The sequence below is a fragment of the Podarcis bocagei genome (assembly GCF_964188305.1).
Source record: "Podarcis bocagei genome assembly, chromosome: Z".
NCBI classification, from domain to species: domain Eukaryota; kingdom Metazoa; phylum Chordata; class Lepidosauria; order Squamata; family Lacertidae; genus Podarcis; species Podarcis bocagei.
In genome coordinates this window covers 22543693-22560389 of record NC_138140.1, presented here as the reverse complement: position 1 = coordinate 22560389, position 16697 = coordinate 22543693, and the positions used below count along the sequence as shown (strand labels likewise).

The 16697-nt window shown below is 47.5% G+C and overlaps 1 protein-coding gene across 4 annotated transcripts in view; it reads right to left on the bottom strand.

The window, feature by feature from the left end:
- Positions 1-15811, bottom strand: part of AMOT (angiomotin) — a 71953-nt gene extending 56142 nt beyond the window's left edge. The window contains exons 1-2 of one of the 4 annotated variants that reach the window (XM_081178701.1): positions 15674-15783; positions 12259-12396 (exon numbers count right to left, since the gene is read on the bottom strand). The gene's annotated coding sequence lies outside the window, so the exon portion shown is untranslated. Of the gene's footprint in view, positions 1-6739; positions 7245-12258; positions 12397-15673 lie in introns of those variants that run through there. The other 3 variants (XM_081178702.1, XM_081178700.1, XM_081178703.1) reach the window with 3 other exon arrangements.
- Positions 15812-16697: the final 886 nt, after the last annotated feature.

The window sequence follows — 16697 nt, the reverse complement described above, 5'->3', positions numbered from 1 at the left end:
AAACTAGGGAACTCACTCCCACCAGAGGCAGTGATGGCCACCAACTTGGGATGGCTTTAAAAGAGGATTAGATAAATACATGGAGGAGAGGACTACCGACGGCTACCAGCCTGGATGGCTCTGCTCTGCCTCCACAGTTGGGGGCAGCAATGCTTCTGAATGCCAGTTGCTGGACACCACAGGAGAGGAGACAGTGCTCTTGTGGTCAGGTCCTGTTTGCAGGTATCCCATGGGCATCTGGTTGGGCACTGCAGGGACAGGATGGTAGACTAGATGGGCAACTGGCCTGATCCAGCAGGGCTCTTGTTCCTACATTCAAATAAGTCAGTGTTTCCCAACCACTGTTCCGCGGCACACTAGTGTGCCGCGAGATGTTGCCTGGTGTGCCGCGAGATGTTGCCTGGAGGGAGGCGGGCAAGTCGGGCGGCGAGAGGCGGGACGGCGGCGAGGAGAGGCCGCCCAGCGCGGGGCTCTCGCCGTCTGGCTGCCTGGCTGCCTGCGAGCTCGGCGGGCAGCGCCTCCGTCCGCAGCGCCCGCCTCGCGGCTCTCATTCCCTGCCAAAGCTCACCCAGCCAAGTCGCGCTCTCCTTCCTGCCTCGCTTTGCTGCCTCCTCCCCCCCACCCCCAAAGCTTGGAGGTTCCCCGGCAAGGGGGAGGGGAAAAAATTGAAACTTACACTTTCGTGCGTCCCTCCCGGCGTGACGCTGCGCGCTGACGTCACGGGGCTGTAATGGTGGTGTGCCTCGAGATTTTTTTCATCAAACAAGTGTGCCTTTGCCCAAAAAAGGTTGGGAAACACTGAAATAAGTAGTAATTAAAATGTTGTACAGTACTTGAAATATACAGGTCATCCCAGCGTGCGGATCAGGCAGGCCAAGAAGCAATTAGTTCTACCTTTTGAGTCACCATATTACATCTGGCTCCAGTTGGCAGACTTCAATGTTACAGTAGACACAAACACACCCTTCAAGCCTCGCTGCAGGCCAGAGATGGGGAACATGCATTGCTCCAGATGTAGTTCAACAACATAATGTTAGTTGTAGTTAACTACCATTATCCCATAGCACTGCCCAAGAGAAAGGGGGCTGGAGCCCAACCACAACTGGAGGGCCAGAGATTTCCCATGCGTACTGCTGGGCAGAGAGGTGTGCTCAGGGCAATTTTCTCTTCGTGAATTTTTTTTTGAGGGTAAACTACATTTTTTAAAGGGTCAAACTCTCTATTCCCCATCACTTGAATCTAACAAGTCCTTAAACTAGAATTAGATTGGACTGATGGCACCAGTTCTAGAGATCTGATTAGTCACATGCTAGCATAACCATGGAACAGGAGGAACTAATTTCTGTCTTAATCAGAGATCTTTGCAACTACGAAACCTAGCACTCTAGCTCAGTGGTTTCCAAAGTGGGTAGCACTGCCCCCTGGGGAGGATAACCTAGGGGGCTCTAAGAGGCAAGGGGGCCAAAGGGGGGCCATTAGAGGTGTAAATGAATATCAGATTTTGAAAAGCTGGTATCGCTGGATCAAGTTCATCAGTTTTCTTGAACTGATTAAACTAAACAGTTTCAACAGGATTGTGAATTAAAGTGCAATTAGTGGTTATTGTTTTGAATTTCATTTATTATCTTCCTTAGTGGGTTGTGCAAGGGGAATAATGCTTTTTATGTGTTGCGTAGTGGGTTCTGGGGATGTGTTTATGGAACCAACAGGGTGGGGGTGCAAAGAAGTTGGGGAACCACTGGTCTAGTTCTTCACTTGTTTGTTCTGAGAGAAGGGAGAAAAAATAATGGGTCAAACTCATGCACAACCTGCCTTGTAACTCACAGGAACATGCAGTGTTTAAGTCTTTTATGGGTTGCACTGAACTGCAAAGGTGGAATCTGTTCATTCCAATGCAGTTTCATTTTAGTCTTGTAAGCAAGAGTGAGATGTTAATGTCAGTTCTCAAATATCTTGGATGCAACAGCCACTTTGAGGGTTGCTGTTTACAATCAAGTGGCATGTAAATTTTATGAAATGAAATAAATTTAGTGTGTATTACGCCCAGACTGATCCCTTTGCAGGGCCTACCATGCTGCTACATAAGGGTCATAAACACACTTGATATTCAGACACCACACCAAGTCAAACCATGAGATTAGCATGAGTATATGGACTCAGGGAGAGCAGACTGCAGTCACTTCATTCCTTTCTGGTTGTTCTGCCATTATGCCTCACTGAGCTAAGCCATGGTATGTGGTCTTACTTTGGACTTGTGATGTAGTTCTCCAAAACAAACCATGAACCACAAACAATAGGATAAGCCTTGGTTGCACCACGCAGGTGGCACTGTGGTCTAAACCACAGAGCCTAGGGTTTGCCGATCAGAAGGTCGGCGGTTCGAATCCCCATGACAGGGTGAGCTCCTGTTGTTCGGTCCATGATCCTGCCAACCTAGCAGTTCAAAAAGCACGAAGTGCGAGTAGATAAACAGGTACCGCTCTGGCGGGATGGTAAACGGCATTTCCGTACGCTGCTCTGGTTCGCCAGAAGCAGCTTAGTCATACTGGCCACATGACCCAGAAGCTGTCTGCGGACAAAAAACGGCTCTCTCGGCCTAAAGAGCAGGATGAGCGCGCAACCCCAGAGTTGTCCACGAATGGACCTAACAGTCAGGGGTACCTTTACCTTTACCTAAGGAAACTAAACCAAAAGCCCAGATTTAAGTGGCACACTAAGCTAAACCATAGCTTAACTCCTTCCAATTCTATGATTCAACACAGCAGCAAAAAAAGCAGGGAGGCCACATTCTCCTCTATGGGAGCCTGCACACGAAATAAGTCATGGTTTGGCTTATCAGGATATACAAACCAGATCATTCTGTTATCCGTACCGCACTAAAAATTAACCTATGTGGGGTGATATGAGAGGGAAGTATCAGCCCTGCTGTAAACTTCAGTGGAATACAAAAGATCAGAAAAAATCAAAGTGAGGCTGAAGAGACATTGGGGGCAGGGAGCAGAACTCGCCCCAACCAAAGATTTTAACACAGTTAACAATGCCTATGTAGGGCTAATTTTGCACCATTTAAAAAAAATGTTTACACAAATCTGCATGTGTAAAAATATTTCTGCCTACATACTTTGCTTTTGATCATACAAGCAGGTTGTAGCAATGATTTTTTTTTTATAAGGTGTTTCCTCCTCTGGGAGAGAAAAGGGACAATGGTTCTCTCAATGATACTTCCACTCTCTATTTTTTAATATCTGCATTAAAAATTATGAGTTATATTGAACCAAGTTCTACTCAGAATAAACCCACCGGAAATAATGCACTTGTTAGTCCTGCCTGTTATTTTTAATGGGTCTACTTTGAGTATAACTGATCATCATCATCATATATTTATACCCTGCCCATCTGGCTGGGCTTCCCCAGCCACTCTGGGTGGCTCCCAACATAATATTAAAAACATCATCATCATCATCATCATCATCATAAATTTTATTTATACCCCACCCTCCCCGGCCAGAGCCAGACTCAGGGCTGCTAACACCAGTAAAATTACAATAAAAACATAATGGGGGGGGGGGACAATTTAAAATACAGGTTCATTTTAAAAGTAGCCCATGGATCAAAACCGTAAGGGGAGGGAAAACATAAGGGTCAGACTGAGTCCAAACCAAAGGCCAGGCGGAACAGCTCTGTCTTGCAGGCCCTGCGGAAAGATATCAAGTCCCGCAGGGCCCTAGTCTCTTGTGACAAAGCGTTCCACCAAGTCGTGGCCCGTACTGAAAAGGCCCTGGCCCCAGTTGATACCAATCTAACCACCTTGCGATTTGGGACCTCCAAAGTGTTGTCATTTGTGGACCTTAAGGTCCTCCACGGGGCATACCAGGAGAGGCGGTCCCATAGGTACATGGGTCCTAGGTTGCGTAGGGCTTTAAAGGTCAAAACCAGCACCTTAAACCTGATCCTGTACTCCACCGGGAGCCAGTGCAGTTGGTAAAGCACTGGGTGAATGTGATCCCGCAGCAAGGACCCCGTAAGGAGCCTCACCGCGGCATTTTGCACCCGCTGGAGTTTCTGGGTCAACTTCAAGGTCAACCCTGAATAGAGCGAGTTACAATGAGCAAGCCTGGAGATGACCATCACATGGATCACTGTGGCCAGATCAGGGTGAGAAAGGTAAGGGGCCAACTGCTTACTACGGCGGAGATAGAAAAATGCCACCTTTGCTGTGGCTGCAACCTGCGCCTCCCTGGAAAGGGAGGCGTCGAAGGTTACACCCAAGCTCTTGACAGAAGGTGCTGGCACTAATTGGGCCCCCGCAAGAGATGGGAGTTGGCCCCCCAACCCTATGTCATCCTGACCCAGCCAGAGGACCTCTGTCTTTGAAGGATTTAACTTCAACCGGCTCCCACGCAGCCATCCAGCCACAGCTTCCAAGCATCTGGTCAGTGTTGTCCAGGGCCGAGTCAGGGCGGCCATCCATCAACAGATAAAGCTGGGTGTCATCAGCATATTGATGACAACCCAGCCCAAAGCATTAAAAACATTAAAAACTTCCCTAAACAGGGTTGCCTTCAGATACAACCCAGTCTCTTTACCCATTTTGTTTCTTCTTTGCTTCCCAGTTGATTGGGGATACCTTCCATAGTTTAAAATTGATTAATTTGGGCCACTGCCCCCTTGATTCCATAAGCTCATCCCCAAGGCTCCTTACCCTATAAAAAGCATTATTCAGAATAGCGGTTTACAGCAGCCACTAAGGAAGATAGCAACACAATGAAATCCCAAACAGTGACAACTAATTACACATTGATTCAAAATCCAGTTAAAACTACTGAGTTTAACTAATTCAATAAAACTGATGAACTTGAACAAGTGATGCCAGCTTTTCAAAGCCTGATAAGTCATTTACACCTCCAGTGCATTCCTAGTGCCCCCTAAGTAATCCCACCACCTCCTGGGGGCAGTACCACTCACTTTGGAAACCAGTGACTTAAGTTGTAAAATGCTTCACCGTTAGTGCTGGTATCAGTTAGGTGGTACCATCACTGCTTCACCATCAATGGGACGAGGCAAGTGACCACATAGGCTTGACCTGGAAGTTTACTGGCTCTGCAAAGGGTCAACAGTCTGGATTCTGCAACCGAAATGATTTGCACACAAACCACATGAAACAAATGAGGATGCTCATGCCTCCATCCCGCCCATCCAGCCAGACCCTTCCAATCCCATCCTGTCCAAGAATCCCAGGAGCACAGCACTGGAAGGAGCCAGCTTGTGTCACACCCCACCGTGGGAAACTGAGAAGCTAACTGGAGGGGTGGAGCACCCGTTCCACGGCATTCCTCCTCTGCCCTGTGACACAGCCTGGGAGCAATAAGAGATGGAACCACAGGACGTAAAGGCAGACATGCTTTGCCTCAGCATGGTGTATGCAGGCACCATGTGTGCTATATACACAGCCAAGTAATGTATTGGTGCTACTTCAGGTGAACATTGAGTTGTGGCTGATCAGTACTGTTAGCAAAAGAAATAAAACATCTAATTGCAAGTGAATATGGTTTCATGCTCTTAGGCTTGGTGCACTCTTTAGATCAGTGTTTCTGGAGAAAAGCCTGAAGTGTTTGGTTATTTGTTCAGTTGTACTTTAATTTCATCTGTACTTGAAAACAGTTGACAAAAATGAACTGGAAAAACTGAAGACGAAATAATACATAATTGCAAGGAATGTGGTTGCTCTGCTCCAGTATTGACCTGACACACAGCACTACCAAAATATATGCTTGGGTCTATTTCCACCCACTTAAAGAATGCCCATTAAAGAGGTACTGAAAAGTCATACTGCTCACTTATGTTTGCTTGACAGCAAAGCACAGAAAGCAGTTTCTGAAGAAGTATAAGAGGCAAGAACAACTGGGCCCTCTGCTTAATTATAGATGGAACTGATTTGGAACAGAGGAAGCCAGGAATTAATGATAAACAATTCAAATTCAAAATCAGCACTCAAGTTCTACTATCCAGTTGCCCCTTTAACTAATGTTACTTTCCATCCCAATATTATTGCAAGAAAGGATGATGTGGTTCAGTTTACATATTGGCCAGTGTGGTGTAGTGGTTAGTGTCTTGGATCATGACCTGGGAGAGACCAGGGTTCAAATCTCCACTTGCCCATGAAGCTCACTGGGGTTGACCCCTGGGGGCCAGTCTCAGTCTAATCTAGGGTTGTTGTGGGAATTAAATGAGGAAGGGATGAATTATGTGTGCCACCTTTGGCTCCTTGGATAAATAAGTGGGGGATGTAAATGCAATAAAATAAATAATACAGAAAAAGTTAAGAGTGGCAAAATAAAGTATTAGTTGTCATTGTTGTCATTGGGCAGTGAAGACTGACAAGCCCACTTGGAGAATAACTTGATAAATCTAACTGGGCTAAAACTTTAAAAATCCATCAGGTTCCACACCAGGTAGCTCCTGCATATCTTCCCCCATGTTAAGTAAAATTACGAATTGCCAGAGAAGCCACTTTCGTCTTAAGGGTGTTGCTGTCGCAGGGAAACAAAAAGTGCATAACTTTTCATTCCTGGCACACACACAGGCCCGTGAGAGAGAAGGAATACTGGAAGGAACTTGATTTCCCAGTTGCAAAACCCCTTCACCAGCCTTTTGCCTTCAACATGCAGGAATTATATACTTTTGTTTTCAAAAAGTTGGGTTAATATATATAACATATATATTGCCCAAGAAACCAAACCTGTGCGCGTCCCAGCATCACAGGAGGCGGAGGTCCAAAGGGGCGGAAACGCTGCCGCTGGAGAAAAGCAAGGGTGGGGTGGTAGGGGCGTCCGTCCCGACGACTCAGTTTGTCGCGTGCGAAAAGGCTGGAAAAGGGGCGCTTCTTCTGCACAGTCTCAGCGGGAGCTGCTGCCGCTGCCCGGGGGACAGGCAGAAGCGTGCAGGCGGCCCATCCCCGCGTTCCCGGGGCGGCAAGAAAGATTCGCTTGCCTGCTGCTGGTGCCAAACTCCAGAGCGCCGCTCTTCCCTTGCGCGCAGGCGTTCAGCGCTCCGCCCGCTAACGAGGAAACATGGCCGGGGAGGGGGGGGAGCAGTGGGAGCGGAGTGCCTCCGGGAAGCGGAGAGACTCAGCCCCTCGCTTGCCTAGGGGAGCCTCAACCAAGGAGGGAGAGCGCGCTCAGCGCCGCCGCAGCCTTGCCAAGCGCCCCATCTCCATCGCCTTTGCGCGCTCCGGACGCGCCCTCCTCCCGAAGACTTTAAAGCAACAGCAGCCGCTTTGGAAACCAAAGGCTTGGAAGGAGAGGCAGGCAGGAAGGTCTGCCCAAAGCCACACGCCGCCTGCTCACTGGCCCGAGCCGGCCCAGCTGCAGATTTCCGTTGGCTGCCCGGCCTGCCAGTCGCGCTCATTGACGAAGCGGGAGAGGGAGGGAGGCGAGACACGGTTCTTTTGTCATCTCTGGCTTCTGCAGCAGAAAGAGTTGCAAAAGAGCCCGGTCTCAGGCAGCGCCTCTCCGGAGTAGGGTTTGCAAAAGGCTCCTGATTTTGCTGCAGGATCTTGTCCCGCGTTAACGCAGAATTAAGTTCCACAAGGACACAGAGGATCTCACACAGAAGACCCAAAGCCATCTTCCTCGCACGGATTCACACACATTAAGTTCAGCAATTCTTACAAACAACCCTGCCGGGTAGGCAAGCATTACCTACTGACAGGCCCCTTGTGGCCAAGTGCAGTTGAGGCCACACAGTGAAGTCCTGGCAAAGATTGGAGTTGCAATTAGGACTCTGCAGCACAGTACTTCACTGCCATGTCCTGTCAAGTTCCCATGATGTGCCCTTTTCAATCCCAAATGAAACAAAGGGCACATTTCCACCATACATTTAAAGCACTAGGAGGCCACTTTAAACCATCATGGCTTCCCCCAAAGAATTCTGAGAGATGGAATTTATGAAGGGCACTGAACAGTTGTTAGAAGACCCTCCCCGCCAATTCCCCTCCCAGAGCTACAGTCCCAAGTATACTAGAATCAGAGGTGTACCTAGGCTCCTTTGTGCCCTTGGCAAAGAACTGTAATGGTGCCTCTGAAGCTGGGAGAGACCATGGACAAGAAACTCAAAAAGTTTGCTTTTCAGCACCTTTCATGCTCCGCCACTTACTTCCTCCACAGCCATCAGGGTCAAACTGAATAATGCAAGGGCCACTGGGAACAAGGTTTAAGGAACCAAAGGCGAGGAGTGGCCTGAAAAGGTTTGGGAACCACTGGTCTAGTGAGATGTACCAATGGGACAGTTTTGGATGTTGCTCTTAACAAAAAACCAGGACTGGCTGAAGACATTGTGCTCTGTGGTGAGCGACAGGATGCCAGCCCTTTCCATTCCATATGCAGAAGCCAATTTGCCTGGCAGCTGTATCAGACTTCAGCATGGTCTGCCCCTCTCCACCCAAGGACAGCTGTCTAGCTTAGGCACACCTTTCCCTGACCCTCAACTTCACTCTGCCTGATCCTGGGGTGGGAAACCTCTGACTCACCACATGTTGCTGGGCTAGATTACATCGTCTTTGACCATTTATCATGGTGGCTGAGGCTGATCAGGGTTGAATTCCAACCAACATCTAAAGGGCCACAGGTTCCCCATCCCTGACTGGCTAGGAATCCAGGCTGATATGTTTGTTGGTACAGAGGTGCCTCGCAAGACGAAAATTAATCCATTCCACGAGTCTCTTCGTCTTGCGGAGCACGGCTATTAGCAGCTTAGCGGCTATTAACGGCTTAGCGGCTATTAACAGCTTAGCAGCTTTAAGAAAAAGGAAACAAATTCGCAAGAACTCGCAAGACGTTTCGTCTTGCGAAGCAAGCCCATAGGGAAATTCGTCTTGCGGAACGACTCAAAAAATGGAAAACTCTTTCGTCTTGCGCGTTTTTCGTCTTGTGAGGCATTCGTCTTGCGAGGTACCACTGTAATTTATTTTTTTATTGAGATATGTTTTAAATAAAGAAAAATGTTAAAGTACATATAACACATCAACAACCACAACTGGGGTACATTTCAGCAGGTAAATCAACAAAGGGCAGAGGATCAAGAATTGGGGGTGGGGGGGGGAAGGGTCACCTCAGGGAAGAGGCAAGTAATGACACATTCAGTGTTTAGGTAGTTGCTTAGAACCAAAGCATTTGACAAACACACATGAAGAACCGAAATAGTTTGGGAATAATCCCGCACGCAAAGTACAGTGAGAATCTGGAGGGAGGGGGGCTCCTTGTTGATGTAACACAAATGAAAACCTTTTGACTGAAAAAGGTGACTTGCATTTAAGTCCCCAGATTTGTGGACTATGTCCTGTAAGTTTCACTGCCATTTGCCATACCCCGTTCCACCACCCTGCCAAAGAAAAATGGGCATGAGGCCTCCAGTGGTGCGCAACTTCAATGGAATCATAGAATCACAGAATTGTAGTGTTGGAAGGGATCCCAAGGGTCATCTAGTCCAACCCCCTGCAATGCAGGAATCTCAACTAAAGTATCCGTGACAGATGGCCACCTAACCTCTACGTAAAAACCTCCAAGCAAGGAGAGTCCACAACCTCCAGCGGTTGATCATTTCAGACTGGTTACAGTTAACCAATAGCACAATCAAAACTTTGTACAAAGTGTTTTGCATATTTTCTGGAAAAAATGAAATTTGGGATAAACCTGGGGGAACAAGGTATTTCAAGGAGTGTTTCTAACCAGCATTTGTCAACCCATGCCTTGAGATCTGCTGGGAGGGCTGCTACAGCTTATTCTGCAGCGGCTCACAGCAGGGCCTTCTTGCTTATACTGTATAGGCACTATGGCTGTAGAAATCCTTTCCATTGAAGGGACACTTGACTCCCCCACCAATGTTTCCTCAACAATCATTGAAGATGTACTTGTTCTGCTTGGCCTTTGGGAATTGGTTGGCTTAGTCTGTTCACCATGACTCATGCAGGCACTGGTGAAGATTGGTGGAAAATCTGTGAGCTTTGATCATTTGAATGTTGAATCTGGTATCATTGCAATGCATAAAAAGGTAAAGGTACCCCTGCCCGTACGGGCCAGTCGTGTCCGACTCTAGGGTTGTGCGCCCATCTCACTTAAGAGGCCGGGGGCCAGCGCTGTCCGGAGACACTTCCGGGTCACGTGGCCAGTGTAACAAATGCATACCCTGGTCTTAAATTGGGAACTTTGAACATAAGAAGAACCTCCTGGATCAAGCCAACAATGGCCCAGTCAACATCTGGTCCAGCATCCTGTTCTCACTGTGGCCAACCAGATTCCCCAAAAGGAAGCCCACAAGAAAGCCCTCTACCCTTCTGTGGTTTCCAGCAACTGGTATTCATAAGCATTTGTTGCTTCTGACCATGGAGGCAGAGCATAGTCTTCATGGCTACTATTTACCTATAGCCTTATGCTCCCCCATGAATGTGTCTAAGCCTCTTTTAAAGCCATCTAAGTGCCTCCTTTGGGAGAGAGTTCCATAGTTTAATTCTGCTCTGCATGAAGAATGACTCTCTTTCATTCGTGTCCTGAATCTTCTAATATCCAGCTTCATTAGATGTCCACGCGTTCTAGTGCTATGAGAGAGGGAGAAAAACTTTTCGCTATCCACTGGTAATGTAAAGATATTATTAGGTTAAAATGATGGTGGTGGTCAGGAAAGCCCTGACTGAAAGACAGCTCTAGGAAGTTCTGGAAAAGAGGCACTGGTTCTTTTACCCTTTTAGAAACAGTTCTCTTGTACTGTACTGTAATAGCTCTTGTGTGACCAGTTTCCTTTAATTTCAGGAGAGCAGGAATGCATTGCGTTTTCTAACCAAACAAAGCCAGACACGACAACTTGAGCTGAACAGGAAAGGAGCAAGGAAAAGAGCAGGACATCCCAGGTTCCCTTTGCCAAATGTTCCTCCTTCCCTCCCCCCACTCCGTGAGCTGCAGCAGCACACTCTTGAGGGCCTGCCAGATAAAGGAAGCTTGCGATTTTCCATGAATAGATCACACTACAATGTCAGAATACAGGAAACAGCGCAGGAAAGGAGCTAGTAAAAGCCACTAAATTGTAGTGCATTTCTCAAGCCAAGTTACACAACTGAGCAAAAGGTTACTTCTGGTCCACGGAAAGAACAGAGAACACAAGGGCTACTCTGCAAACAAATTGGAAGGCTCCAAAATGCCTTTTTTGTTGCCATTGCCTCCCATAGGAATGTGGCTGGAAAGAGCGCTATCTCAGGTTATTAAGAAGCTGTGCAACAGGGATGGTGCTGAACAAAAGGGTACCCTAAAGGTCTTCTGTCAGTGAAAGAACAGGAGACTGCAGCTATCTGTATTAAATTTCCATAGAAGGATGTTTGTTGCACAGTGAAGACCACTGAAAAGAGGATCTGCAGAATTTTTCTCCTTAAAAACCCTGGAGCTGCAAAGTGCATGGGAATCTTCACTAGTTCAAAAACATGCCACAAGAGATTAACTCAAGCTCATTTGTTAAAATGGATTAAAAGTCACAGAAATAACCCATAAATTCCCAATACACCACTCCCTATTTGTCTATATCAAAGACAACCAGGATAATAATAGAACACTGTACTATTTTCAGGTAGGATGCAAACACATACAGTACCAGCAGTTACAGTTGATTGGGAGGTCTTGTGCAACAAATCCGCTTCTCTAAAAGATCAGACATTTTGCGATAAGGAAGGTGGCAGAAAAATGCACTGGAGAGTGTGGGACTACACTTACTTAGCACCACACTGTCTAACCTCCCTGCAAACAAATCAGGATAAAGGCTCCACATACAGGTCATTGGGAAGCACTTTTACATTCTCTTCTTCCTGTCTCCCCAGTGGGTGAAGACAATTATCAGGTGGCTTTAATATACATAGCTGCAAAATCTTGTAGCACATCTGGATGCTACCTTCAAGGTTCTTGGTGGGGATTAAGGAAGTCTGAGACCTATGACCTGCTTGCATCTCTAGAGCCATTCAAATACCCAGCAGTTCAATAAATACTTCTCCATATAGATGTGCAGCCTATACTAGAACCTCAGAATCTACCAGCTGGAGACAGGTGTAAAAAAACACACAGTTAGATTGAAAAAACAGTGCTGAAGTCAGTTAGGCTGGCAAGCACACAAGGCCTTCTTGGTGGTGGCTCTGCAGTAATGCAACTCTCTTTCTGTTACCATTCATTGGCCCCTCCAGCTCTAACATTCAACAAAGCCTTAAACACGTGCATTTGTTACTATTACCTTAAAGAGAGTTTAGGTGATCCAGTTCGGTTTCTCTCATACACATCTTTGTCTGTATCCATACTCCATGTTCTGCCTAATGCTCTGTTGCTTTATCTCCCTTCTCTGAGCTTCGTGAGTTCTTGGCCCGAAAAGCAACTAATAAATAAGCAGAATAATACATATTCTGAGTTGAGGAATTTTTATGCACCAGAACTGAACTGAACTTATACAGCCCTTTGACACAAAAGGCCACCCCCTGTTAGCATTCCTCATTACACCAGCATGGTGTCGTGACTAGAATGTTGAACTAAGACCTAGGAGAACAGGGTTCAAATCTCCCAGTGGTCCTGGGAGACCTTGCGGGGGGGGGGGTGTCTGTCGCTGCCTCTCAGCCTAATCTACCTCACAGGGCTACAGGGCTGTTGTGGGTATTATATGAAGAAGGTGAGAACAATGGATGCCACATTGAGCTCCTTGGAGAAAAAAGCAGGATAGCAATGCAGTGAAATAAATAAAAAATAAATGTGGTCGTCTGTATCTTAGGTGGGAAAAGTTGTTTCATTGTTGCTCTTATAAAATGATTGGGTGTCACGATAAATCACTCAAGAGATCCATCAGCAGATCCCAATCTACCTTCCACACACCCTTGTGTTAGGTCCAAGGAAAACAAATTCAGTAGTTTGTATGACTTTATTGGAGATTTGGACTGATCTTCTCCAACCTGATACCCTCCAGATAATTTGGTGGTCAGCTCCCATCTACCTTAGCCAGCATGGCAGGATCAAATCAACGCTTTCTAGGCATGATCCTGGGGACAAACCACACAAAAGGTGGTTGTTTTTGTGCCAGACTTGTAAGCTTCCCAGAAATGCCTGGCTGGCACTTTTAGGAACAGAATAAGGTAAAGGTAAAGGTACCCCTGCCCGTACGGGCCAGTCTTGACCGACTCTGGGGTTGCGTGCCCATCTTGCTTAAGAGGCTGGGGGTCAGCGCTGTCTGAAGACACTTCAGGGTCACGTGGCCAGCGTGATGAAGCTGCTCTGGGGAGCCAGCACCAGCGCAGCACACGGAAACGCCGTTTACCTTCCCGCTAGTAAGTGGCCCCATTTATCTACTTGCACCCGGGGGTGCTTTCGAACTGCTAGGTTGGCAGGCGCTGGGACCGAACGACAGGAGCTCACCCCACCGCGGGGATTCGAACCGCCGACCATTCGATCGGCAAGTCCTAGGCGCTGAGGTTTTACCCACAGCGCCACCCGCATCCCTGGAACAGAATGCTCGATAGCTATTTGATCTAATAATAATAATAATAATAATAATAATAATAATAATAATTTATTATTTGTATCCCGCACATCTGGCTGGGTTTCCCCAGCCACTCTGGGCGGCTTCCATAGAAACCAAAGTACAGTAAAATATCACAGATTAAAAACTTCCCTGAACAGGGCTGCCTTAAGATGTCTTCTAAATGTCAGGTAGTCAGGTAGCAGGACCTTCTGCACACATTGGAAAAGCTCTTCCACTAAGCTGTGGCTCTTCCCCAGAACATGTCATGTACATTGATGGTGCTATGATGCTACTATGATGCTATAATGATGCCTACGATTAGTACCATGAAGTGGCTCTTGATTGTTTTGAAAGTCACTTTGTTGGAACCAGAGAAGGTAACAAGGAGTTCAGAGGAGGCATAAATTTGCTTCGGCCATGTACAGGCCATGCTAGATGTTCTTGGTTCTACAGATAGTGCTGCTATCACAAGGGAAGCCTCCTTGAACAAGTTCGGAGAGTCTCTGCTGAATTCAAACCCCATTCAAGCCGAGAGAATGACCCACTTATGCAGATGCTTATTGTGATCAGAAACACAGCATTTATAACAACACAAAAGAAGAGCCCTGCTGGGTCAGGCCTATGACCCATCTAGTCCAGGACCCTCTCCTCACAGGAGCCAACCAGATGCCCCAAGGCGAAACCCACAAGCAGGATTCAAGCCTATGAGCCATTCTCCCCTCTGGTGGTTTCCAGCAACTGGTATTCAGAAGCAATTCCCATCTGTGGAGGCAGAGCACAGCCATCATGGCCTTCTCCTCCATGAGTCGCTCTAATCCTGTTTTAAAGCCATCTAGGTTGGCGGGCAGCCACCACTGCCTCCTGTGGGAGCAAGTTCCATAATTTAACGCTATGTGCTGCATGAAGAGGTACTTTCTTTAAACTCCCCTGAATCTTCCAACGTTCAGCTTCATTGTATGCCCACCAGGGTTATTACGAGAGACGGAGGAAAACTTTTCTCTACCCATTTCCCCCATGCCATGCATGATTTTATAAACTTCTGTCATGTATCCAACCCTACATACAAAGTGCAGGCAAGCAAAACTAAAGGTGGTTCTTCTCATCCTGTCACTTTTATGCCTTGGAAAAGGTAAATGCAAATAGAAATGTAGCACCCCCTACGGGTGGTATGTGGCTCCACAGGCCTTTTTGAAAAGCCATCATGGGCCAGTTTTAAATGAAAACAAAAAACAAAGCTCTGCAATTACCCTTGCAAAATATTACTAATAATATCTGGCTACAGACCTGCTCCAACCCTAGGGACCTTGCAACCATATGTGTATGTGTGTGTGTGTGTATACAAATTCCATGTTCACTAATGGTGTAATATTACACTATGTTCACTAATGGTGTAATATAAAGCTAAAGCAAAGTGGGCGTTCCTTTCTTGGTTTTGAAGGAAATGGTTTAAAGATATAATTTACGGGCAGATCTTGCAGCCAGCCTTGGTGCAGCAGGTGTTGGAACGGGAATGATATCGGGCACTGCCATTAATCCATCCAGCTCAGTATGGCCTGCACTGACTGGCAGCGGCTCTCTGGAGTTTTTCTCCCAATCCTACCTGAAGCTGCCAAGGACTGAATCTGGGGCCTTCTGCATGCAAACAAGACCTTCTTGCGCTAAGCTAGCCCTACCCCCGATCTGCCTTTTATCAAATCTGTCCACCCAGCTCAGTATTGTATACACTGGCCGGCAGAAACTCTCCAGGGTTTCAGACCAAGGCTGTCCCCCAGAGGCCCAGACCTACCTGGAGAAAGTCCAGGGACAGAAGCTCTGCCATTAGGTTGCGCCCCATCCAAACACTTCTCCCCACAGCAGGCAGGCAAACCTTCCTTCTCCAACTCCCACACAGGCTCCTTCTGTTTTACTCGTCAGCAGCCACGAAGCCGCTCCGAGGGCGGATTAGAGGCGGCGGGTTCAACCTCCCTGCTCCCTTCCCGCCGCAGCTGCCCCAGACCCCGCTTGCAACGGGGGTTGCAAAGCAGCCATGCACGGCAGCTCACCGACTCCCACAAGCTCCCCCTTCCAGGAAACTGGCTGTTGCAAGGGCAGCAGCTGGACAAAGCCCCCCACCACGCGGCGCCTAGCTACCTCCTATACACCTTACCGTGCGCCTTCGCCCTCGGAAGCCAGCATGGTTAACGAGGGCAGGCAGCCGCCCTCTTCCTCTCGTTAACTTTTATCAGCCAACTTCAGCTACGATCCTCAGCGTGCAGCTAGAAGATACGGTGAGCAGCAAAGGCTCTTGGGAAATGTAGTCCATTGCCCAGGACAACCTTTGCTGTCTCCTCGATTATGGCAAGGCAGTGGATGCATCGCAGCAGCACCTCCACCAGGACCCACTTCTTATTTACCAGAAGTGCATTCTAAAGCAGACTTCACCAACCCAGGTGTCTTTTGGACGTCTTGGATGGACTACAACTCCCACCAGCCCCTGTCAGCAAGCACATCAGCCTGTGGGTGTTGTAACCCAAAACATCTGGAGGCCAGTAGAATGTTGATAATGATTATTAATTTCATTGCATTTGCATCCCACCTTTCCTCCAAGGAGCTCAAGGTGGTGTACGTGGTCCCCTCCTCCCTCTCCATTTTAGCCTCACAACAACCCTGTGAGGTAGGTTAGGCTGAGAGGCAGTGACGGGCCCAAGGTCACTTTGAGGTCTAGTTCTAGCTGGCACACCACACCACAGGGTCTCTAGAAGGCTCTTGTTACAAGACTGCTCTAAGCACACATGGAGTGTGTGTGATCCTGTGCACATTTGGGAGTAAGCATCATTGAACCCAATAAGACTTGCTTGTGAACAGACATGCATAATGCTGTCACTCAAGAACAAAAGTAAGAGGCATTGCTTCTGCAGAGCGTTTATTATAAAATTTCTATTCCACTTTTCCTCTAAAGCAGTATTTCTCAAACTTTGGTTTCCAGCTGTTTTTGGACTACAACTCCCATCACCCCTAGCTAGCAGTGATGGAAATTGTAGTCCCAAGGCAGAGAGAGAGAGAGAGACGCCCAAGTTTGGGAAGCACTGCTCTAAAGAGCTGAAGAATCAAACATAGTTGGGAAGGATCTTACCCCAGTGGCAGATCATCTGTTTGTATGCAGAAGGTCCCAGTAGGAGATGCCAGTATGA